Here is a 26,197-nt window from a genome sequence, read left to right as displayed (position 1 = left end):
TGATTTTCATGAACAATGGTTTGCAGTTCTTTTATGGCTGCTTCGTGATTCTGTAATACATTTTCATGCCGCAAAAAAATAGGTTGAAAATGCTCACAAATTTGTGTTTTTACGTCATTACAGACTTTTTGACATTTCGATTCAATGTTATGTAACTCAGTAGTTAAATCTTCACGTGTTTTTTCAAGTGTGGTGTCTAACTTTTGAAGCTTTTGCTGTGTTTGTCTCTGATTTTGTTCCATTGTGTCTAACTTTTGAAGATTTTGTCCCATTTGTTTCTGATTTTGTTCAAGTGTTGTGTCTAACTTTTGTAGCTTTTGTCCCATTTGTTGCATTAACTGTAATAACAATGCACTGGTGTCTGAAACATGTTCCTCAGTGCTTTTCGGCAGTGAATTTGCACCAGCAACATTCACATTTTGACAAGCGGAAAACGTGTCTTGACTCATTTGGGAAAACGGTGAGGACGCAAAACCTGAATCTACAGTATTTGCAAAATTGTGTCCTGTCATTTCGGATTCCTGAGGCGAGCTTCTCTTGAAGTCTCACCTTGCAGTATATGTGATACACCATAGTACACAGTGGTTCCGTATTTGAACAGAGAGCTTACCGACATGGTGTTTACTTAAGCAAAGGCAAATGGTAACTGGCGGTGTGCAGTACGGTGTATCAGGAGACCTACCCCGCCGACAACAACAACAACAGGATTCAATGTTGGCAACAATGATTTGCCGCTTGCCTAAGACACGGCTGTTCAAGAAGCAGGCAGTCATGAATGATGTACCCGAAATGTTCGGACTCCAGACTTGGAGGAAAAAGTGATTAACGTGGAAGGCGACAACCGTGTACCAGGCAGTCCCAGTGCACGGTAAGCCACACAACTGTGTGGACCATTCTCTATGACAATTGTTACTAGCCTTATCACTTACAGCGTGTGCAGGACTTACTAGCGACAGACTTCCCACATCGGGAGCAGTTTTGCCACTGGTCTCTTCACCAAGCAACCACGATTCCGGGATCTGTGTCATCCACCCCATTCACAGATGAGGCCATCTTTACGTGGTGTGGTATCTTCAGCTTTCTTAACAGTCACCTGTGGGATAATATGCAGAACCTCTGTGGTATGGTGACAGCGAATGATCAACACTGGTGCAGTAGGAACGTGTGGGACGGGATAATTGGCGACCGTATTATGGAACCAGTCTTCCACGTCGCGTAACAGGCCGGAACTATCGGCGTTTCTTGCGGGTGACGTTGACAGATGCTGAAACAAGTGCCATTGATGATCCGATAGGTTATGTGGCTGCTACATGATGGTTATCGAGCCCACTTTGCCGTTAACGTCCGGATGCATCTCAGTCGTGTCTTCGCTGGTCGATGGATCGGACGAGGGGGTCCAGTTGCATGGCCTGCTCGATCACCGGATCTCAATCCGTGCGATTTCTTGTCATGGGGCCATCTCAAAAGTATAGTGTATGCTGAACCCATTCCAGACATCGAGCCTCTGGAGCAGATTATTAATGCTGCCTTTGATACTGATCGGATGCAGCCTGGCCGATATGAATGTGTGAGATAGAACATGCTACGGCGCTTACACGCATGTATTGAGGCACAAGGAAACCACTTTCAACACACACTGTAACAGTGGCTGCATGGTACAACGCTTATTAGACTGGTGTCTCTGTATAGCTGAATAAATGATCTCTTGCGGGGAAACAATACATTTCTGAACAAAAGTACGTTAGATGGTTTTTTTTATCCTGTATCTTCTCATCGATCAGTCCCTAGAGCTTGTACATGGTGGGAAAAATCACCCTGTATATGTGGACTGAAGCGGCGATTGAAAATTTGTAACAAGGCGAGGAACCGAACACGAGTCTCCTGCTTGCTAGACAGGTGCCTTAACCACTTAACCATCTTGCCACAGAGCTTCAGACAACTACACGGACTACCCTGGCACATCTCCCATCTCGAACTACACTCCTGGAAATTGAAATAAGAACACCGTGAATTCATTGTCCCAGGAAGGGGAAACTTTATTGACACAGTCCTGGGGTCAGATACATCACATGATCACACTGACAGAACCACAGGCACATAGACACAGGCAACAGAGCATGCACAATGTCGGCACTAGTACAGTGTATATCCACCTTTCGCAGCAATGCAGGCTGCTATTCTCCCATGGAGACGATCGTAGAGATGCTGGATGTAGTCCTGTGGAACGGCTTGCCATGCCATTTCCACCTGGCGCCTCAGTTGGACCAGCGTTCGTGCTGGACGTGCAGACCGCGTGAGACGACGCTTCATCCAGTCCCAAACATGCTCAATGGGGGACAGATCCGGAGATCTTGCTGCCCAGGGTAGTTGACTTACACCTTCTAGAGCACGTTGGGTGGAACGGGATACATGCGGACGTGCATTGTCCTGTTGGAACAGCAAGTTCCCTTGCCGGTCTAGGAATGATAGAACGATGGGTTCGATGACGGTTTGGATGTACCGTGCACTATTCTGTGTCCCCTCGACGATCACCAGTGGTGTACGGCCAGTGTAGGAGATCGCTCCCCACACCATGATGCCGGGTGTTGGCCCTGTGTGCCTCGGTCGTATGCAGTCGTGAATGTGGCGCTCACCTGCACGGCGCCAAACACGCATACGACCATCATTGGCACCAAGGCGGAAACGACTCTCATCGCTGAAGACGACACGTCTCCATTCGTCCCTCCATTCACGCCTGTCGCGACACCACTGGAGGCGGGCTGCACGATGTTGGGGCGTGAGCGGAAGACGGCCTAACGGTGTGCGGGACCGTAGCCCAGCTTCATGGAGACGGTTGCGAATGGTCCTCGCCGATACCCCAGGAGCAACAGTGTCCCTAATTTTCTGGGAAGTGGCGGTGCGGTCCCCTACGGCACTGCGTAGGATCCTACGGTCTTGGCGTGCATCCGTGCGTCGCTGCGGTCCGATCCCAGGTCGACGGGCACGTGCACCTTCCGCCGACCACTGGCGACAACATCGATGTACTGTGGAGACCTCACGCCCCACGTGTTGAGCAATTCGTCGGTACGTCCACCCGGCCTCCCGCATGCCCGCTATACGCCCTCGCTCAAAGTCCGTCAACTGCACATACGGTTCACGTCCACGCTGTCGCGGCATGCTACCAGTGTTAAAGACTGCGATGGAGCTCCGTATGCCACGGCAAACTGGCTGACACTGACGGCGGCGGTGCACAAATGCTGCGCAGCTAGCGCCATTCGACGGCCAACACCGCGGTTCCTGGTGTGTCCGCTGTGCCGTGCGTGTGATCATTGCTTGTACAGCCCTCTCGCAGTGTCCGGAGCAAGTATGGTGGGTCTGACACACCGGTGTCAATGTGTTCTTTTTTCCATTTCCAGGAGTGTAGATTACAGAACAAAGAGAATTTCGGCAATTCTGTTCGTGTGTTAGGAGGAACTTAAAGTAGACTGTGGCGGCAGTGAGAATTTGGTCGAAGACGGGTGTGTGCAAGCTTAATCCCTACAGCTATGTGATCTTCTGTGTTAAGGTGGCTTAGCGGCTAACACACCTGCCCAATAATCAGGAGATCCGGGTTCAAGTCCCGCCCCCGGTACAAGATTTCACTTGCCGCTCCAGTCTATTCACTACTGGCCATCAAAAATTGCTACACCACGAAGATGACGTGCTACATACGCAAAATTTAACCGACAGGAAGAAGATGCTGTGATATGCAAATGATCAGCTTTTCAGAGCATTCACATAAGGCTGGCGCCGGAGGCGACACCTACAACATGCTGACATGAAGACAGTTTCCAACCGATTTCTCACACACAAACAGCAGTTGACCGACGTCGCCTCGTGAAACGATATTGTGATGCCTCGTGTAAGGAGGAGAATGCGTACCATCACGTTTCCGACTTTGATAGAGGTCGGATTGTAGCCTATCTCGATTCCGGTTTGTCGTATTGCGACATTGCTGCCCGCGTTGGTCGAGATCCAATGACTATTAGCATAATGTGTAATCGGTGGGTTCGGGAGGGTAATACGGTACACCGTGCTGGATCCCAACGGCCTCGTATCACTAACAGGCGAGATGACAGGCATCTTATCCGCATGGCTGTAACGGATCGTGCAGCCACGTCTCGATCCCTGTGTCAACAGATGGAGACGTTTGCAAGACAACAACCATCTGCACGAACAGTTCGACGACGTTTGCAGCAGCATCGACTATCAGCTCGGAGACCGTGGCTGCGGTTACCCTTGACGCTGCATCACAGACAGGAGCGCCTGTGATGGTGTACTCAACGACGAACCTGGGTGCACGAATGGCAAAACGTCATTTTTTCGGATGAATCCAGGTTCTGTTTACAGCATCATGATGCTCGCATCCGTGTTTGGCGACATCGCGGTCAACGCACATAGGAGGCGTGTATTCGTCATCGCCATACTGGCGTATCACCCGGCGTGATGGTATGGGGTGCCATTGGTTACACGTCTCGGTCACATCTTGTTCGCATTGACGGCAGTTTGAACAGTGGCCGTTACATTTCAAATGTGTTACGACCCGTGGCTCTACCCTTCATGCGATCCCTGCGAAACCCTACATTTCAGCAGGATAATGCACGACCGCATGTTGCAGGTCTTCTACGGGGGACTTTCTGGATACAGAAAATGTTCGACTGCTGCCCTGGCCAGCACATCCTCCAGTCTCTCACCAATTGAAAACGTCTTGTCAATGGTGGCCGAGCAACTGGCTCGTCACAATACGCCAGTCACTACTCTTGATGAACTGTGGTATGGTGTTGAAGCTGCATGGGCAGCTGTACCTGTACGCGCCATCCAAGTTCTGTTTGACTCAATGCCAAGGCGGTTATTACGGCCAGAGGTGGTTGTTCTGGATACTGATTTCTCAGGATCTATGAACCTAAATTGCGTGAAAATGTAATCACGTGTCAGTTTTAGTATAATATATTTTTCCAATGAATACACGTTTATCATCTGCATTTCTTCTTGGTGTAGCAATTTTAATGACGAGCAGTGAACATAAAATTCCACAATTTAAAATATGTATTACAGCGTGGAAAATGTATCAACCTCAAAATGTGTAAAACTATGTAATTTAACAGTGTAATTCTTCGAAATTTCAGTTTTTCTTATAATTACATGTAAAGGAACAGAATATGTATCTACATAAAATCTGGATTCTAATTATCAGACATAGGCTACAACTGAGAGGCTACAACTCAAAAACTGAGGAATGACCACACAGGTAGTTAAACTTTGCGAATTAATGAAATTATTTGACTGGTTGTGACCTTAGATATACAGGAGCTAAATTTTAGTGAGTCATGGACAGTAATACGGATGGCTCTCATAGCTTTTGTGAGCTTCACATCCACTGTCACGTTTGTGGACAGTCATGTTGTTTTGTTTGTCAATGTTTCCGCTGATTTGCGGCCAGCCCGTAATCCTGCACCGCAGATAGCGAGAGCAGCGGTGTGTTAGTCCGGTCACGGCCGCCGGTCCGCGTATCGCAGATCTGGGCCGGGAACGGCGGGCAGTTAGCGCGCCGTCCCCACTGCGCCGGCTCGGCGCAGCGCAGAACAACACAGCAGTTTGGCGGTCGCCGGCAGCGTTCCCTCACGTCCGGCCGTCACGTTCTCGCTGTTGCTGTTCCGCACGAGGGCAGCCTCTTTAAAGGTAGCCTCTTACAAGCTATTGAGGCAGGCCATGCGCGATACTCAACTACGTCGAGATGAAAAACGTGGCGCCGCACTCACGGCCAGTGGCAAATTACTATCTGCGCCCGGAATTACTGCAGGCAACCCGAGGCCGATATGCATTGGAGGGCAGGGTTTCCAGACACCGCAAAGCCTACAAAGCGTGATTTGAACACGTATTAGTGATCTTAAAATGGAATAAGCTTCTGCTTTCATGTTCAGTCCAGACACTTTGTTCAAATGGTTCAAAAGGTTCTAAGTACTATGGGACTTAACATGTGAGGTCATCAGTCCCCTAAACTTAGAACTGCTAAAACCTACGAACATCACACATATCCATGCCCGAGGCAGGATTAGAACCAGCGACCGTAGCAGCCGCGTGGTTCCGGACTGAAGCGCCTAGAACCACTCGACCACAGCGGCCGGCCCAGATACTTTGTAAGCGTGCATAAAACGGATGATCTCAGTAGCTATATTTGTTCGCAGATAAATTTTGTTCTATTGTTTACTTTTCCTGAACATTGGAGTCATTGAAATAACAACAGTCATAAGAATCTTCCACATTTATTCCACTGTTTGTCGCTTTGCAAGCAATACTGGTTATCGATTTGCACATTAATGCTACCTCACTTCATTGTGCTTAAATCCCATTTTCGCAAGAACAGCCTACACTGTGTAAGTAGGCTGTTAAGGTTTTTCTGTTGGTAACGCCATGACTTGTGCTGTGTGCAGTCTGTGGCTGGTTTGAATTGGAATTTTCTATTGTAGAGTTGGGCAGTTGGCTGTTAACAGCGCGTAGCGTTGCGCAGTTGGAGGTGAGCCGCCAGCAGTGGTGGACGTGGGGAGAGAGATGGCAGAATTTTAAGAGCGGACGATCTGGACGTGTGTGCGCAAGAAAGAGTAAATTTTTAATGCTGGATATCATGAACTGATATATATATTATGACTTTTGAACACTATTAAGGTAAATACATTGATTGTTTGTTCTCTATCAAAATCTTTCATTTGCTAACTATGCCTATCAGTAGTTAGTGCCTTCAGTAGTTGGAATCTTTTATTTAGCTGGCAGTAGTGGCCGCTCGCTGTATTGCAGTAGTTCGAGTAACGAAGATTTTTGTGGGGTATGTGATTCATGAAAGGTATAGGTTGTTGTTAGTAAGGGCCATTCTTTTATAGGGATTATTGAAAGTCAGATTGCGTTGCGCTAAAAATATTGTGTGTCAGTTTAAGCACAGTCATTTATAATTTTTCTAAGGGGATGTTTCAACTGATAAACCGAAACATTATAACCACCTGCTAAATAGTGTGTTTTTCTTTACAACGAAATACATCGCTGATTCCGCATATCTGGGATCCGATAATTTACTGGTAGGTATGTGGAGGTATGTAGCATCAGATGTCTACCCACAGGTCATGTAACTGGCGTAAATAACGAGCCGCTGATCTGCGTACGTGGTAATGGCGCCCGGTAGTCACCCACTTGGGTTCCATACGATCTACATCAGCCGAATTTGGTCCCCGAGACATCAACGTGAGTTCACTACAATGCTCCTCAAACCATTACAGCATGGTTCTGGCTCATGGACAGTTATACTGCTGAAAGATTACATAACATGCAAGCGCAGGAGGATGTCTCCCATAGCATAATACTGCTCCCACCAGCCTGCGTCCGTGGCAGCCTGCACGTTTCGAACTGTCGTTCACGTTGGTGACGGCATTTGTGAAGACGAGCCTGCGAACTAGTGCAGCAAAAATTTGATTCACGCGAATAGCCGGCACGTTTCCATTGATCGGCAGTGAAATCCCGATGGTCCCGTGCCCACTGCAATAGTAATTGACAGCAGCACTTGAACATTCGACCAGCATCGCCGTTTTCGAGATACTCGTTCACAGACTCTGCATAATAATAATTTCCCCTTTGTCAAAATCGCTTATCTCAATGTATTTGCCCATTTGCAGCCCATCGCCGCTAGGGTGATACGCCGTCCGTGTCTGCTCCGCCCACATGCTTTTGTTACCGCGTCACGTGCCCACAACGCCACCAGGCGGTATCCATCGTCGCTGTCAGAAGTGCTCATAATGTTTTGGCTTATCAGCGTATGCGCGCATGAATCAGAGGATTTCAGTCGGGATTTTTGTTTGCAGGAAAATTTCGCTCTATTTGATGCTTTTCCTAAATTTTAATGTCACTGAAAGAACTTGCCCCCCTTCTAACAGCCGTGTACCGTAAGTCTCTCGAGGAAAGGAAGGTTCCAAATGATTGGAAAAGAGCACAGGTAGTCCCAGTCTTCAAGAAGGGTAGTCGAGCAGATGCGCAAAACTATAGGCCTATATCTCTGACGTCGAGCTGTTGTAAAATTTTAGAACATGTTTTTTGCTCGCGTATCATGTCGTTTCTGGAAACCCAGAATCTACTCTGTAGGAATCAACATGGATTCCGGAAACAGCGATCGTGTGAGACCCAACTCGCTTTATTTGTTCATGAGACCCAGAAAATGTTAGATACAGGCTCCCAGGTAGATGCTATTTTCCTTGACTTCCGGAAGGCGTTCGATACAGTTCCGCACCGTCGCCTGATAAACAAAGTAAGAGCCTACGGAATATCAGACCAGCTGTGTGACTGGATTGAAGAGATTTTAGCAAACAGAACACAGCATGTTGTTCTCAATGGAGAGACGTCTAAATGGTTCAAATGGCTGTGAGCACTATGGGACTTAACATCTATGGTCATCAGTCCCCTAGAACTTAGAACTACTTAAACCTAACTAACCTAAGGACAGCACACAACACCCAGCCATCACGAGGCAGAGAAAATCCCTGACCCCGCCGGGAATCGAACCCGGGAACCCGGGCGTGGGAAGCGAGGGAGAGACGTCTACTGACGTTAAAGTAACCTCTGGTGTGCCACAGGGGAGTGTTATGGGACCATTGCTTTTCACAATATATATAAATGACCCACTAGATAGTTTCGGAAGTTCCATGTGGCTTTTCGCGGATGATGCTGTAGTACACGGAGAAGTTGCAGCATTAGAAAATTGTAGCGAAATGAAGGAAGATCTGCAGCGGATAGGAACTTGGTGCAGGGAGTGGCAACTGACCCTTAACACTGACAAATGTAATGTATTGCGAATACATAGAAAGAAGTATCCTTTATTGTATTATAATATGATAGCGGGACATACACTGTTAGCGGTTACTTCTGTAAAACATCTGGGAGTATGCGTGCGGAACGATTTGAAGTGGAATGATCATATAAAATTAATTGCTGGTAAGGCGGGTACCAGGTTGAGATTCACTGGGAGAGTCCTTAGAAAATGTAGTCCATCAACAAAGGAGGTGGCTTACAAAACACTCGTTCGACCTATGCTTGAGTATTGCTCATCAGTGTGGGATCCGTACCAGATCGGTTTGACGGAGGAGATAGAGAAGATCCAAAGAAGAGTTGCGCGTTTCGTCACATGGTTATTTGGTAAGCGTGATAGCGTTACGGAGATGTTTAACAAACTCAAGTGGCAGACTCTGCAAGAGAGGCGCTCTGCATCGCGGTGTAGCTTGCTGTCCAGGTTTCGAGAGTGTGCGTTTCTGGATGGGGTATCGAATATATTGATTCCCCCTACTTATACCTCCCGAGGAGATCATGAATGTAAAATTAGAGAGATTCGAGCGCGCACGGAGGCTTTACGGCAGTCGTTCTTCCCGCGAAGCATACGCGACTGGAACAGGAAAGGGAGGTAATGACAGTGGCACGTAAAGTACCCTCCGCCACACACCGTTGGGTGGCTTGCGGAGTATAAATGTAGATGTCGATGTAGATAAATACATTCAGGTGCCTCTCCTAGATTTTGTCCACAGCTTATCGCTTTCCAAGCAAATTTAGTTACGCATTTGTACATCAATGCTATAGTGACACGTCAGCATATTGAAATCCAATTTTCGAAACACTTTTGTATATTAGTATATGAAGATCATTTTGGAATCCCTTTGAATGAGAAGTGCCCGTTTACCGAACACCTTGCTGGTTGAATGGTAAATTGTTATGTTAAACTGTGACTCAATGTACCTATCTGGGTCATGACTAATATTTAAAAAAAATGTTCCGGAATAGTTGATAAAAGTCGATTGGTAGATTTGACATCGGTCTTCAAGCACCTGCCAATGCTGGTCTTTCAGCAATTCTGTGAGATTCAACCAAACCTGATGTAAAGTCCCCTCAGAAAAATTAATGAATTACTCTGCTGGAAAACCTCTATGTTATTTGAATTTCAAAGAGCTGAGCAAAACTGAATATACTCAGACATTCACTAAACTGACACTCAATATTTTTAGTGCAACTCAATCTGACTTTCAATAATCCCTACAAAAGAATGGCCATGACTAACAATAACCTCTACCTTTCATGATTCACTTACCTCACAATAATCTTCGTTAGTCGAACTACTGCAACACAGCTAGCGCCAATACTGCCAGTTAAATAGAAGATGCTAACTACTGAAGGCACTAACTACTGATAGGCATAGTTAGCAAATGTAATATTTGACAGAGAACAAACAATGTATTTACCTTAATAGCGTTCAAAAGTCATTTTATATATATATATATATATATATATATATATATATATATATATATATATATATATATATATATATATATCAGTTCATGACATCCATTCTTACAAATTTACTCTCTCTAATGGACACGCGTCCAGATCATCCGCTCTCAAAACTCCGCCATCTCTCTCCCCACATCCACCACTGCTGGCGACTCACCTCCAACTGCGCAACGCTATGCGCTGTTTACATCCAACTGCCCAACACTACAACAGCGAATATTCCAACAATGCCAACCACCCACAGACTGCACACTGCACAGTCAGTGATTCTCATACAGAGCGCTAGGTGGCGTTACTAACATAAAAACCTAAACAGCCTACTTACACTGAGATCACTCGTGCTGTCCTTGGTACACGTTCAGTATCCCTTAGTCTTATACATAAAATTGCGGGAAATAAACTTATCGTTGGCAAACTTTTTCTTTGGCTGAAACCCAGATCGTGTTGTTGTTACGGAACAATCTGAATCTGAAATTACTCCCGTTTAGGCTGCAGCACGTAAATGCCACACCACAGAAGCTCCTAGCAGATCTCCTTATTTGCATCAGGTAGAGCTTGTCCAGGAAGCAGGACCTTCCAAAACTACTGTTCCCATAACCTAAACTGTGACGAATTATTAACCATTTTGAACCATTGCCGGAAGATAGGCCATGTGTGAGAGAACGGAAAAGCTACAGTACGCGAAACACAAGATTTTGTAGTAAGCTCATCTACAAAATCGATGTTATTGATAAGGACAAAGAAGTGTTTCAAAGTTTTCACGCGGTGGCTTGAGGACAACTTTAACTTTAAAGGAGAAAAAAAATGCATCCGATAACTGTAATTGAAAAACACTGATCCGCAACTGTACTGTTTTTAACGACAATAATAATTTCATTAACTACTGTGTGGTGTTACTGACACATATCGGAATATCAATTCATTTTTCAGCCACTCTTTTGGGGGTTACATTTGTGGGCACAAGGAATGCGTACTTGGAGGGGAAGGTCTGCTGTCCTATCACCGTGTATCCGGAAACATTGTTGCGTTTCTTGTCCGTTACGTTGGCAACAGCCTGGAGTTGATCCTCACGCTATGAATTTTCGAACTGTTGGTAAATGGATAGGAGAACATAGGTTTTTTTCTCCCTTCAGGGACGGACCATCAGAGAAACTGGGAGCTGAGCGCCATCTCAGGCTTTTTTACAGACTTTGCTGATTCTGAGGAGATGTAAGTTTTCACAAGCCACAGTTGTGAGGTCCATAATCTAAGCAGCTCGCATCTCATATGTTTTGGTCACACAACCTGAGTTCCTAATGTAATTACAATGTGTACTTTGTTTCTTAATCTTGTATGCACGAGCTGCACGGATAATGATACCTTGGTGCTTCATTCTCAATGCAATCTTCCTTTCATTTGATACCTCCCAAAGTGATGGCGTCACTTTTTGTGAAAGTAATTCGTTTATTCAACTATTCTTGTTCTTTGATAACCTCTGATGAACTTTTGTGAAAAAGTCAGTAAAATTCTATTAAAGGTAGACTTTAACCTCTATCTCGAGACCCTAAACCTGTCCTACAACATTCACGGTTAGAAGACCCATTAACATATGGATATAACCTGGTATACTACCAATTTGTGCTTCGCTGTGTCGTTGTTCTTTGGCTACTGCTGCCAGGTTAAGCGACAGATTATTGATTACTTTGTTTTGCAATATCAACGAGCATGGCACAACACTCGGCACCACTATGGCACTTGCTTAAGAACTGAGACTGTGGTGTCACCGCCAGACACCACACCTGCTAGGTGGTTGCCTTTAAATCGGCCGCGGTCCGGTAGTATACGTCGGACCCGCGTGTCGCCACTGTCAGTGATTGCAGACCGAGCGCCGCCACACGGCAGGTCTAGAGAGACTTCCTAGCACTCGCCCCAGTTGTACAGCCGACTTTGCTAGCGATGGTTCACTGACAAATTACGCTCTCATTTGCCGAGACGATAGTTGGCATAGCCTTCAGCTACGTCATCTGCTACGACCTAGCAAGGCGCCATTATCATTTGCTATTTATCTTGTGATGCATGTACCGTCATACCGATGTTCACCAATTATGGATTAAAGTTAAGTATTCCAGAAGCTACGTACTTTTTTTACTAGACTCAACACCTTTAACTGTTCCAGACCTCACGCCAGCCTGCGTGAGCTTAAACGCGTGCCTTTCGGCTATCTCATAGTGGCTTGGCTGTCTTGCCAAGTCACAACACATAGTACTGTTTCATCAATTAATACAAACTTAGATGACAAAAGTCATGGCTGTAGTATTGCGAACACAAGGTATAAAAGGGCAGTGCCTTGGCCGAGCAGGCAATTGTACTCAGCTGATTCATGTGAAAAGGTCTTCCACGGGAATTAACAGATTTTGATAGCGGAATGGTAGTTGGAGCTATACGCATGGGTCATTCCATTTCGGAGATCCGTAGTGAATTCAGTATTCCGAGATCCATGGGGTCAAGAGTGTGCAGAGAAGGCCAGATTTCAGACATGATCTCTCACCACGACAGCGCAGTGGCCGACGGCTTCCGCTTAAAGACCGACAACAGCAGCGTTAGCGTAGAGTCGTCAACGCTAACACACAAGTGCCGCTGGGTGAAATAACTGAAGGAATCAATGTAGGACGTACAACAAACTTATTAGTTAGGACAGTGTGGCATAATTTCGGGTTAATAGCCTACAGTGGCAGACGACCAACCAGAGTGCCTTTGCTAACAGTACGACATCGCCTGCTGCACCTCTCCTGGGATCGTGACCATATTGGTTGGATCCTAGACGTCTGGTCTAGTCAGATGAGTCACGATATAAGTTGTTAAGTAATGCTGATAGGAATCGAGTGTGGTGCAGCCACCACGAAGCCATTCACTTAAGTGTTACTGTGCACGCTGGTGGCCGTTCCTTAATGGTGTGAAGAGTGTTTACCTTGAATGGACTGGGTGGGTTTCCTGGTCCAATTGAACCGATCATTGACTGGAGACCACCTGCAGCCATTTATGGGTACCCCAGGCTTTTTTTTGGGGGGGGGGGGGGGGTATCAGTCATCTAACTGGTTTTCTGCGGTCCGCCACGCTCTCCAGTGCCCCAACCTCTTCATCTCAGGGTGGTACTTGCCACCCACGTCCTCACGTCCTCAATTATTTGGTGGATATATTCCAGTCTCTGTTTTCCTCTACAGTTTTTACCCTCCACAGTTCCCTCTAGTACCATGGAAGACCTACTAAGGAGACTGCCTACACTACGCTTGTCCGTTCTCTTTTAGAACACTGCTGCGCGTTTTGGGATCCTTACCAGATAGGACTGACAGAGTAGCCTAAATCGAAAAAGTTCAAACAAAGACAGCACGTTTTGTATTATCGCGAAATATGGGAGAGAGTGTCACAGAAATGATTCAGGATTTGGGATGGAAATCATTAAAAGAAAGGCGTTTTTCGTTGCGACGGAATCTTCTCACGAATTTCCAATCACCATCTTTCTCCTCCGAATGCGAAATTATTTTGTTGACACCGACGTACATAGGGAGGAATGATCACCACGATAAAATAAGGGAGATCAGAGCTCGTACGGAAAGATACAGGTGTTCATTCTCTCTGCGCGCTATATGAGATTGGAATAATAGAGAACTGTGAAGGTAATTCGATGAACCCTCTGCCAGGCACTTACATGTGATTTTCAGAGTATCCATGTAGATGTTCCTCATGTCTTAACAGATGTCCTATCACCGTTTCCCTTCTCCTTATCAGTGTTTTCACATATTTCTTTCCTCTACGATTCTGCGTAGAACCTCCTCATTCCTTACCTTATCAGTCAACCTAATTTTCAACATTCGTCTGTAGCACCACATCACAAATGCTTCGATTCTCTTCTGTTCCGGTTTTCCCACAGTCAATGTTTCACTACCATACAATGCTGTACTCCAGACGTACGTTCTTAGAAATTTCTTTCTCAAATTAAGGCCTATGTTTGATACTAGTAGACTTCTCCTGGCCAGGAACGCCCTTTTTGGCATTGCTAGTCTGCTTTTGATGTCCTCCTTGCTCCGTCCGTCATTTGTTATTTTACTGTCTAGGTAGCAGAATTCCTTAACTTCATCTACTTCCTGACCCTCAATCCTGATGCTAAGTTTCTCGCTGTTCTCATTTTTGCTGCATCTCATTATTTTCGTCTTTCATCGGTTTACTCTCAGTCCATATTCTGTACTCATTAGATTGTTCATTCCGTTCAGCAGATCATGTAATTCTTCTTCACTTTCACTCAGGATAGCAATGTCATCGACGAATCGTATCATTAATATCCTTTCACCTTGACTTTTAATTCCACTCCTGAACCTTTCTTTTATTTCCGTCATTGCTTATTCTATATGCAGATTGAACAGTAGGGGGGAAAGACTACATCCCTGCCCTACACCCTTACACACTATTTCTTGGTCGTCCACTCTTATTATTTCCTCTTAGATCTCCCTATAACTTATCCATATTTTTCTCTGAATTTCGAACCTCTTGCACCAGTTTACATTTCCAGGTCGACAAATGCTATGAACGTGTCTTGACTTTTCTTTAGTTCTGCTCCCATTATCAACCCCAACGACAAAATTTTCTCTCGTCCTTTACCTTTTCTAAACCGAAACTGATTGTCATCCAGCACATCCTCAATTGTCTTTTCGATTCGAGTATATATTATTCTAAGCAACTTGGATTCATGAGCTGTGAAGCTGATTTAGCTATCATTCTCGCACGTGTCAGCTCTTACAGTCTTCGGAATTGTGTGTATGTTATTTTTGCGAAAGTCAGATGGTATGTCGCCACACTCATACATTCTACACACCAGCGTGAGTAGTCGCTTTGTTGCCACTTCCCCCAATGATAGTAGAAATTATGACGGAATGTTATCTATTCCTTCTGCATTTTTTGATCTTAAGTCCTCCAAAGCTCTTTTAAATTCTAATTCTAATAGTGAGTCCCCTATCTCTTCTAAATCGACTCCTGTTTCCTCTTCTATCACATCATACAAATCTTCCCCCTCGCAGAGGCATTCAGTGTATTCTTTCCACCTATCCACTCTCTCCTCTCCATTTAGCAGTGGAATTCCCGTTGCACTCTTAATGTTACCACATTTGTTTTTAATGTCACTGCAGGTTGTTTTGCCTTGCCGGTATGCAGAGTCTGTCCTTCCGACAATCATTTCTTTTTCGATTTCTTCACATTTTTTTTGCAGCTACTTCTCCTTAGCTTCCCTGCATTTCCTATTTATTTCATTTCTCAGTGACTTGTATTTCTGTATTCCTGAGTTTCCCGGAACATGTTTGTACTTCCTCCTCTCATCGATCAAATGAGGTATGTCTTCTGTTACCCATGGTTTCTTCGCAGCTACCTTCTTTGTACCTATGTTTCCCTTTCCAACTTCTGTGATGGCCCTTTTTAGAGATGTCCATTCCTCTTCAACTCTACTGCCTGCTGAGATATTCCTTATTGCTGTATCTATACCCTTAGAGAACTTAAAGCGTATCTCGTCATTCCTTAGTACTTCCGTATCCCACTTCTTTGCGTATTGATTCTTCCTGACTAATGTCTTGAACTTCAGTCTACTCTTCATCACTACCATATTGTGATCTGAGTCTATATCTGCTCCTGGGTACGCCTTACAATCCAGTATCTGATTTCGGAATCTCTGTCTGACCATGATGTAATCTAATTGAAATCTTCCCGTATCTCCCGGCCTTTTCCAAGTATACCTCCTCCTCTTGTGATTCTTGAACAGGGTATTCGCTATTACTATCTGAAACTTGTTAGAGAACTCAATTAGTCTTTCTCCTCTTTCATTCCTTGTCCCAACCCCATATTCTCCTGTAACCTTTTCTTCTACTCCTTCCCCTACAACTGCATTCCAGTCTCAATGACAATGATTTTTATCTTCCTTTCAGTACTGTATTACACTTTCAGCATCCTCGTGCACTTTATATCTTCATCTTCTGCTTGCGACGTCGGCATGTATACCTGAACTATCGTTGTCGGTGATGGTTTGCTGTCGATCCTGATAAGAACAACCCTATCACTGAGTTGATCACAGTAACATACTCTCTGCCCTACCTTCCTATTCATAACGAGTACTACTCCCGTTATAGCGTTTCCTGCTTCGGTTGATATTACCCTGTACTCATCTGACCAGAAATCCTAGTCTTCCTTCCATTTCACTACAGTGACCCCTACTAGATCTAGATTAAGCCTTTCAATTTTCCTTTTCAGATTTTCTAGTTTCCCCACTAAGCTGAAGCTTCCGACATTCCACGCCCCGATTCGTAGAACGTAATCCTTTAGTTGATTATTCAATCTTTTTCTCATGGTAACCACCCCTTTGGCAGTCCCCGGCCGGAGATCCAAATTGGGGGACGACTATTCCGGAATCTTTTGGCAATTTAGAGATCATCATGACACTTTTCAATTACAGGCCACATGTCCTGTGGATAAACATTCCGTGCCTTTAATGCAGTGGTTTTCCAGATAATAATGGAGTTTTTATAGACGAAAAGACGCCATATCAACAGGCCACACTTTTTCGCGATTGGTTTGAAGAACATTTTGGACAAATCGAGCGAATGGTTTGGCCACCCAAATTACCCGACATGAATCGCATCAAACATTTATGAGACATAATCGAGAGGTGAGTTCGTTTACAAAATCCTGCACCCGCAACACTTTCGCAATTCTGGAGGGCTGTAGAGGCAGTATGACTATTTCTGCGGGGGACTTTCAAGGACTTGTTCACCCACGCCGAGTTTCTGCACTACGCAGGGGCAAAAGAAAGTCCATCACGATTTTAAGAGGAATACCATGACATTTGTCACCTCAGTATGTACAGTTAGGTACAATACAACAAATGACAATTCTACTAATACATGCAAAGAACAACAAATTGTGTTGTTGTAGTCTTCAGTCCTCAGACAGGTTTGATGCAGGTCTCCATGCTACTCTATCCTGTGCAAGCTTCTTCATCTCCCAGTACTTACTGCAACCTACATCCTTCTGAATCTGCTTAGTGTATTCATCTCTTGGTCTCCCTCTACGATTTTTACCGTCCACGCTGCCCTCCAATACTAAAATTGTGATCCCTTGATGCCTCAGAACATGCCCTACCAACCGGTCCTTTCCTCTCGTCAAGTTGTGCCACAAACTCCTCCCCAATTCTATTCAATACCTCCTCATTAGTTACCTGATCTACCCATCTAATCTTCAGCATTCTTTTGTAGCACCACATTTCGAAAGCTTCTATTCTCCTCTTGTCCAAACTATTTATCGTCCATGTTTCACTTCCATACATGGCTACACTCCATACAAATACTTTCACAAACGACTTCCTGACACATTTATACCTAATGTTAACAAATTCCTCTTCTTCAGAAACGCTTTTCTTGTCATTCCCAGTCTACATTTTATATCTTCTCTACTTCGACCATCGTCAGTTATTTTGTTCCCCAAATTACAAAACTCTTTTACTACTTTGCCTCATTTCCTAATCTAATTCCCTCAGCATCACCCGAGTTAATTCGACTACATTCCATGATCCTCGTTTTGCTTTTGTTGATGTTCATCTTATATCCTCCTTTCAAGACACTGTCCATTCCGTTCAACTGCTCTTCCAAGTCCTTTGCTGTCTCTGACAGAATTACAATGTCATCGGCGAATTTCAAACTTTTTATTTCTTCTCCATGGATTTTAATACCTATTCCTAATTTTTCTTTTGTTTCCTTTCGTGCTTGCTCAATATACAGATTGAATAACATTGGGGAGAGGCTACAACCCTGTCTCACTCCCTTCCGAACCACTGATTTACTTTCATGTCCCTCGACTCTTATAACTGCCATCTGGTTTCTGTACAAATTGTAAGTAGCCTTTCGCTTCCTCTATTTTACCCTGCCACCTTTAGAATTTGAAAAAAGTATTCTAGTCAACATTGTCAAAAGCTTTCTCTAAGTCTACAAATGCTAGAAACGTAGGTTTGGCTTTCCTTAACCTAGCTTCTAAGATAAGTCGTAAGGTGAGTATTGCCTCACGTGTACCAATATTTCTACGTAATCCAAACTGATCTTCCCCTAGGTCGGCTTCAACCAGTTTTTCCATTTGTCTGTAAAGAATTCGTGTTAGTATTTTGCAGCCGTGACTTATTAAACTGATAGTTTGGTAATTTTCACATATGTCAACACCTGCTTTCTTTGGGATTGGAATTATTATATTCTTCTTGAAGTCTGAGGGTATTCCGCCTGTCTCATACATCTTGCTCACCTGGTGGTAGAGTTTTGTCAGGACTGGCTCTCCCAAGGCCGTCAGTAGTTGTAATGGAATGTTGTCTACTCCCGGGGCCTTGTTTCGACTCAGGTCTTTCAGTGCTCTGTCAAACTGCTCACGCAGATTAACCACTAAATTGTCTATTTCCCTGGTCTTCACTGTTACTTTTGTGCATTTTGTGAAGCGCAAAACTCTACAGCTGTGTAGATTTAAAGCAAGTTGGCAATCTAAGATTTGCTGTTTCGCAGCGACTGGAACTGGATCGCAGGAACGTGTGGACACTGCCAGTGCTCGCTGCTGTTCCTGTGTGGCGGTGCAGCTATTCGCGTCGCGCCTCCAGCAGCCCCAGATGCCGGGAAGGCGTCGCCCGCCTTAAAACACATTTAGCGCCGCCGCGCCTGGTGGGGTCCCGTCTGGGTCTGTGTCTTTGGCGCGCTGCCACGGCCTCGCTCGCTGCTCGCTGCTCGCTGCACTCGTCGCAGTCACGTGCGGCTACACCTGCAGCGTGGGCACCGGCGCTCGGTCGGTCCTCCTGCCGATGCCTTGTTCAAAAATGTTCCAGCGACACAGTAATAAGCCAAACCCCTGAGGAAAGAAGTCTGTGGGAGACTCCTACCATGAGTAGCAGACGGGTTTAAGGGACATTTGATAAGGCATCCGCAAACAACCTGCGGAAGGAAAGAGCATACTATCATATATCTTTGTTACACTTCGCCTCACGCACCAAACTAAGCGTAAGTTGCCACCTGAAGACTCCTTTTATATACAATGTGTGGTGTCACCGCCAGACACCACACTTGCTAGGTGGTAGCCTTTAAATCGGCCGCGGTCCGTTAGTATACGTCGGACCCGCGTGTCGCCACTATCAGTGATTGCAGACCGAGCGCCGCCACACGGCAAGTCTAGTCTAGAGAGACTCCCTAGCTTTCGCCCCAGTTGTACAGCCGACTTTGCTAGCGATGGTTCACTGTCTATATACGGTCTCATTTGCAGAGACACCAGTTTAGCATAGCCTTCAGCTACGTCATTTGCTACGACCTAGCAAGGTGCCATATTCAGTTACTATGTATCCTGAACAGATAATATTGTGAATCATGTACCGTCAAGAGCGACGTTCATCGTTAATGGATTAAAGTTAAGTATCAAACTAATTACGTCCCCTTTCTGAATTCTCATTCCGTGTCATGTTCCAGACCTCACGTCAGTATAGTCCTTCCCTCCTTACACGAGCGTGAGCTAAACGCGTGCATTTCGGCCTCCTCTAGCAACACGGTGGTGGCTCTTCAGCCAACACAATACAATGAATGTTGCTTACTTAATATTCAGTTGCCGTTTATTAAGCAGCTTTTAGCTATTCTCTGCCCTGTATCCGTGTGCCTTCTAGTTCCAACTTAACTCAGACAAAAAAAATGGTTCAAATGGCTCTGAGCACTATGGGACTTAACTGCTGAGGTCATTAGTCCCCTAGAACTTAGAACTAGGTAAACCTAACTAACCTAAGGACATCACACACATCCATGCCCGAGGCAGGATTCGAACCTGCGACCGTAGCGGTCTCGCGGTTCCAGACTGCAGCGCCAGAACCGCGCGGCCACTTCGGCCGGCTTTAACTCAGACTTGCCTAATTACAGGCTGCAGATAAAACCGCTGAAAATTAACTTCTCATTCTTATTCACTCCACCACGTAAATAAGAAGTGAGATGAAGTTCACCTTCTCATATTACGAGTGTTGACTGAAAAGTAATGCCTCCACCTTCGTAACTCTTGAACTGTTGGCAGCATTGTTATGCGGCAGGTACTGGCTTGTTCCGTAGCCTCTTCTCTACAGCTTCAGTTGGCGGGAAGCCTTAGCACTGAACGGTTGTGTTGTTACAGTGTAAAGAATTGAACTTTGCTCTGACGCTCGGTCAATGCGATTTAAGCAACGTGCAGGCATTGAATTCTTGACAGCAGAAGCTGTCACGCCAAAGGAGATTCATCAGAGAATGAAAGCAGTTTATGGTGATTGTGTTGTGGGAGTATTATGCGTCATTGGGGGCGAGTAGGTTTAAAGATGTTGAGGTGGGAATATCTGACGTGCGTGACAAAGAGTTGGACGTCCAGTGACAGCAACCATCGAGTTTCTGAAGCAAAATGTTGACAAATTGATTCAGGACGATGGTCGTATCACGCAAAGAGAAATTGCAAACACAATTGTCATTCCACAAGAACGTGTGGTTCACATTATTGCTTCACAGCAGAACTTAAGAGACTGAATCTAACCACCGCAAGGCATCCTCCCTACAGTCCAGATTTAGCACCACTTGGCTTCCATCTGTTCATGATGATGAAAGACAATCTGAGGCGACGTCATTATGCTTCTGATGAAGACGTTGAGAGAACTGTGAGACTGTGGTTGTGGAAACAGAGTGTCGACTTCTTCTGTGACGGCCTCAGAATATTTGTTCATCGTTGGCAGAAATGTATTCAACTGACTGGTGATTATGTGGAAAAGTTAATATTGGTAATTAAAGATCACATTCTTCGGATTATTTTTGCGTTTGATTTATTAAAATATTCGCACCCAAACCCAATTAACGAAGGTGGAGGCATTACTTTTCATTCAACCCTCGTATCTTCCAAATTACAACTCAATACATGATAAATGAGGATAGCTACCACTCCGTAAACTGTCTCTCTGTACTACGTACGGAACAGATTTGATATTCAAGTTGACAATTAACAGTTTCAATCCGTATATTATCTTTGACATTTCGCGTTCTCACATTTCGCGAAATTCTTTCTTCTGCACCGCCCACTCCATGGAACTCCTATCTAGGTCATCCGATTGCTAACCACTTCCGTACAGTTCCTGGCTCGTTAGCTGTTCTGTCAGAACCTACGATTTGAAACACCTCCCAACAGTGGAATGCTCACCACTTACCGACTACTTCCTGTCACGAACAACTATGTTTTTAAGTACGTGATACCTGTCATTCAAAGAATGGGATGTATCACTACAATCTCCAGTATGAACCGTGAGAACAAGAGAGATCAGGTGTCATAGAGAGGCGTATAGGCACTCGCTTTTCTTTAGCGAATTTAGCAGGATAAGCCGATATGCAGCGTAAATAAAAATGGAGAAAAATACAAAAAGAAAGGCAACGATGGAATCGATAGATTTGGTGTACATCTGCAGACCAACAAATTATTACAGTTTCAGATGTTATGGATGGGATATTCAAGTGAAAGAGCTTCATAAACTGAGCAAGTCAATAACGCTTTGGTCCTCGTCTGGCCCTTACCAAGCAGCTATTCGATTTGGCGTTGACAGAGTTGTTGGATCACCTCCCGAGAGATGTAATGCGCCGGCCGGAGTGGCCGTGCGGTTCTGGGCGCTACAGTCTGGAGCCGAGCGACCGCAACGGTCGCAGGTTCGAATCCTGCCTCGGGCATGGATGTGTGTGATGTCCTTAGGTTAGTTAGGTTTAATTAGTTCTAAGTTCTAGGCGACTGATGACCTTAGAAATTAAGTCGCATAGTGCTCAGAGCCATTTGAAACTTTTTTTTTTTTTTTAGATGTAATGCCAGATACTGTAAGCTGGCGCATTAGATCGTCAAAATCCCGAGCTGGTTGGAGGGTGCTGCCCACAATGCTAGTGTAAAGGATGAGCTAGACAGTAAGGGATTTTACTTCATTATATGAGCTTGCAAACGGTAACTTCATTTTTGTTGTTACGGCCAAGCTACGGCCGGCACCGTTGGCTGGCTGTAAATTATTTCATCTCACGGTCTAGTAACAGGAAGTCAACACCGAGGAAGGGCACCTTGATCACGCGCCGCCCTCATGTGCTGACAAGGGTACGCTATGCGCTGTGGAAACTTCCATGCCGCCCGCACGGTCTTTTCGGTTCCGTCCAATCAGGGCGGAGGAAGCTGCACGGTGCGTCGAATATACCCGGCCGCCCGTCGCCGAGCCCGCCTCTTGTCTTCTCGCTCTCTTGGATGCGCGCCCTGTAGCAGTGAACATCTCCCTCTTCTCCTGGTGCTGCGGCGCCAGAGACTTTTCACAGCCGGCATGCCGCTCGGACCGGCCCGATTGGCTGACGCTAACTTCCGTTAGCTTCGCAAACTATGTTTCGCCAAACTCTACAATCTGGCTCACCCACGCCTCCCTAGGCCTGGCTGTGTGACTCATTTTTAACATGCTGTCGCCAATAAATGGCCTTTGTCTAATAAATATTACCCTATTCATTCCCTAACGCCCACCGCCCTCCCATACGCCCATCCTATACACTACAGACCTTGTCAGTGGGGAGAGAATATGACGTTCCTGCAAAGCCGCATCATTTCGTAATCTTCTTTAAAGCTAACACTGAACGTGCGTCACTGAATGAGCGTTGTAAGTATTTCCCATTCGTTATAGTTACGTCTGAAAGTAACATACGAGAAGAGTGAAGGTATTAGAAAGAGCAGAACATCTGAAACACTTTAACTTTGGATACGTTGATATTCTTTATACAGGGTGATTGAGCTGCCACTACTGCTGGCTTTTATGCAGCGTGCAGTGCCCTCAAAGCTTTCATATAGTCTCGTTCGCTAGTTGAAACCTTTATTCCTATAGAAAAATGTACAGGTCTTTTTGTAGGAAATTTAATGCATTTAAATTTTGTACTGCGGTATGCTTTCGCAGTAGGCCACAGTTTTCGAGTTATTCATGAAAACCATATGTGTCGGTCACTTTTTTTAAGTTTTTCTTAAATAATTAGAAAACTACCGTCTCTAAGGAAAATGCATCCCAGCACAGAATTTCACTACATTAAATTTCCTACGAAAAGTTCTGTTCATTTGTTCTGTAGGACCAACAGTTTCCACGTAGTGAGCAAGATAATATGAAAATCTTGTTTTTGGTATTTGAAGGCAATGTGAGATGCATAAAACTGAGCAGTGGAGGCAGCTGAATCACATTCTATAAGAACTTATATTAATGTGGATTAAATCTAAAATCTTTTGTTTGTAAACAGAAAAAGTACTTTCACAATACAAAATATCATTTCTAGCAATTAAAAATTCCAAACAGTCCTGGGGACACATGACTCAACTCAACATCATGAACTGAAAGAACAATGAAAGGTATTAGTCGAAGCTTAGATATAAAAACAGATCGTTCAAAAATATTGCGTCCTCTGTAAGCCATACATTTTTTGTGTACAGACACATCGTGTTTCGAAATCATCCAGACTGCCTTTCTATTACTGGAAAATAAAGCGGGAGTGTAATAACATTAAGCCAGAAAATGCGATTACAAAATCATGATGCTGACGAGATGACAAGTTTATTAGCACCAAGGTAGGACCTATTAACTGCATGATTAAAACGCTCACTAATTATCTGAACCCATTTTAGTATCAAAATTAATTTCTGCCAGCCAAAAAACACCTCTGATGACATGCCTGTTTGTGGCCTATCTGGTGGAGAATGTGGAACGGAGGATTATAAATTTCTGTTAGGACATTTTTATCTCTTTTATTTCCTGAAACTTTTTAGTTTGTAGAAAGTTTGTGCAATTTTCAAATGCAGCTGCCATTTAGTAGAGCCTCAAATTTATTTGCGTGAGCAGCCAGAAAGCCAACGTGTTGCCCGTAATCTTCAATCTGTAACTCACCAACTCCGTTCACCGAAACAGAAATAAAATGTTCTAACCCAGTGGGGTCAGAAACTACGGCGATAAATGAAAGTCTACTATCGTTTAACAAATCAATATATTCAAGAAAGTTCACATGCACGGTTAATATTTTGTAATTCATTAAAATTTTGCTATCGTAATCAGAATACGCACTTCAGAGATGACTTCTGCTCAACGCCCCGAGCATTGCTAATCACTGTCCCAGCTGTTAATTAAGTAAGTTTAATTCCTCGACTGAGAAATGGTGAGAAAGCTACGCCACTCGTCACGCGGTTTTGTGCACGCCTACAGCCGGCATACAAGACAAAATGATCAAAACCCAGACACACAGACAATCCAGTCAATTATTAACACATGAGCGCTAATTTTTACAACTTTAAATACGCACAATATCTAGTTCTATCACAAAAACACGTCAGTCGTCTTCAGCCGAGGCTTAGCGTACATGGACACAGAATAACGGCGCGTTCTCAGACGCAGTGGGGTACTTCAGGAGCTACTGGCGACGATCGAATGACCTCTAGAAACCCTGAAGTGCCGCTCGAGACCGAACAGCATACAAACCAGCTGTAGTTAGACTGCATTAACCGCCCACAGCAGTAGCTCACATGCCACCCTGCCGGCCGGGGTGGCCGAGCGGTTCTAGGCGCTACAGTCTGGAACCGCGCGACCTCTACGGTCGCAGGTTCGAATCCTGCCTCGGGCATGTCCTTCGGTTAGTTAGGTTTAAGTAGTTCTAAGTTCTAGGGGACTGGTGACCTTAGAAGTTAAGGCCCATAGTGCTCAGAGCCATTTGAACCATGGCACCCTCTTAGACTACGATATTGACTCACACATTATTGTTAGTTGAGGATTAACTGTTTCAAATTTTCTATGGGCTTAACTGTTCTCTTTGTAAGTTCTACACAACTCTCACTTAGATGACTCGTAACTTACGACTTCCAGAATTTTCCTAACGGAGCCAAGTGTAGTTTGTGACCTCTGTCTGACCTGCTCTGTTCCATCATTTGCATTTCTGTAAAGTTACACAATTGCCTGGTAATCTGGAAGAGCTTCAGCATTACTTAGTATAAACACAGAACTGTAGTTTCATCATTGCAACTTGTTTCTGAAGTCTAGTTAATCTATCATGTTTTTACCAATTCTAGTACAAACTTCAGTTTTTTCTCAATAATTCGAAATTTAAAAGAGATAAGTTCACAATATGTTTTTTATGTAAAACACAATGTAATTCCAAAAGTGCAATAACCTATTATTAATATTACACGCTTTTGGAAATTAGTGAAAAGTGGATTTTTGTGGTAAGTAGTCATCGGGCCCCCCTGCAAATCAATATGTGTGACACTCTTATAGTTTCACACCATCTGGCGAAGTTTTACGACATCATTTAAAAGTTTAATTTGATTTCAGTTTATTGCGCAATTCTTTGTCAGAGTTTCTCTGCACAAGTTATGTGTGACTGGTTCGGCCTTGGGCTGAGTAACGGCGAAGTCCCGATCTCACACGCTCGCCACTATTGGTATGTAGACACAGCTGTTGCTTCCCCACAAGGGAGCTTAATATTTTTTTTTCTCATTCAAGATTCAATTTATATGAAAGTTACTCAGTGTGGCAAGGGTTCTCAAAGGTTCAGCCATCACTTTGATACGTGCGCAGAGAGCACACAAACACTTAGAGACACCAAATTTCCCTACGAGTTGTAAGAACTGGCTCCCAAACAGGTCCTATAACCAAAACTCCAAATGCATGATCTGTATTCGCAGTTGTGAATGTGGACAATTATCAGCTGTATAACGGAATGACGACAATGAGAATTTGTGCCAGATCGGTACTCGAAGCAAGTTTCCAGCTTAACGTGAGTGATCGCCTTACCTTCTACCCCTATTTGGCACCGTCATGTTC

The sequence above is a fragment of the Schistocerca americana genome, chromosome 2 (assembly GCF_021461395.2).
Source record: "Schistocerca americana isolate TAMUIC-IGC-003095 chromosome 2, iqSchAmer2.1, whole genome shotgun sequence".
Lineage (NCBI taxonomy): Eukaryota > Metazoa > Arthropoda > Insecta > Orthoptera > Acrididae > Schistocerca > Schistocerca americana.
This window is presented reverse-complemented; position numbering follows the sequence as displayed.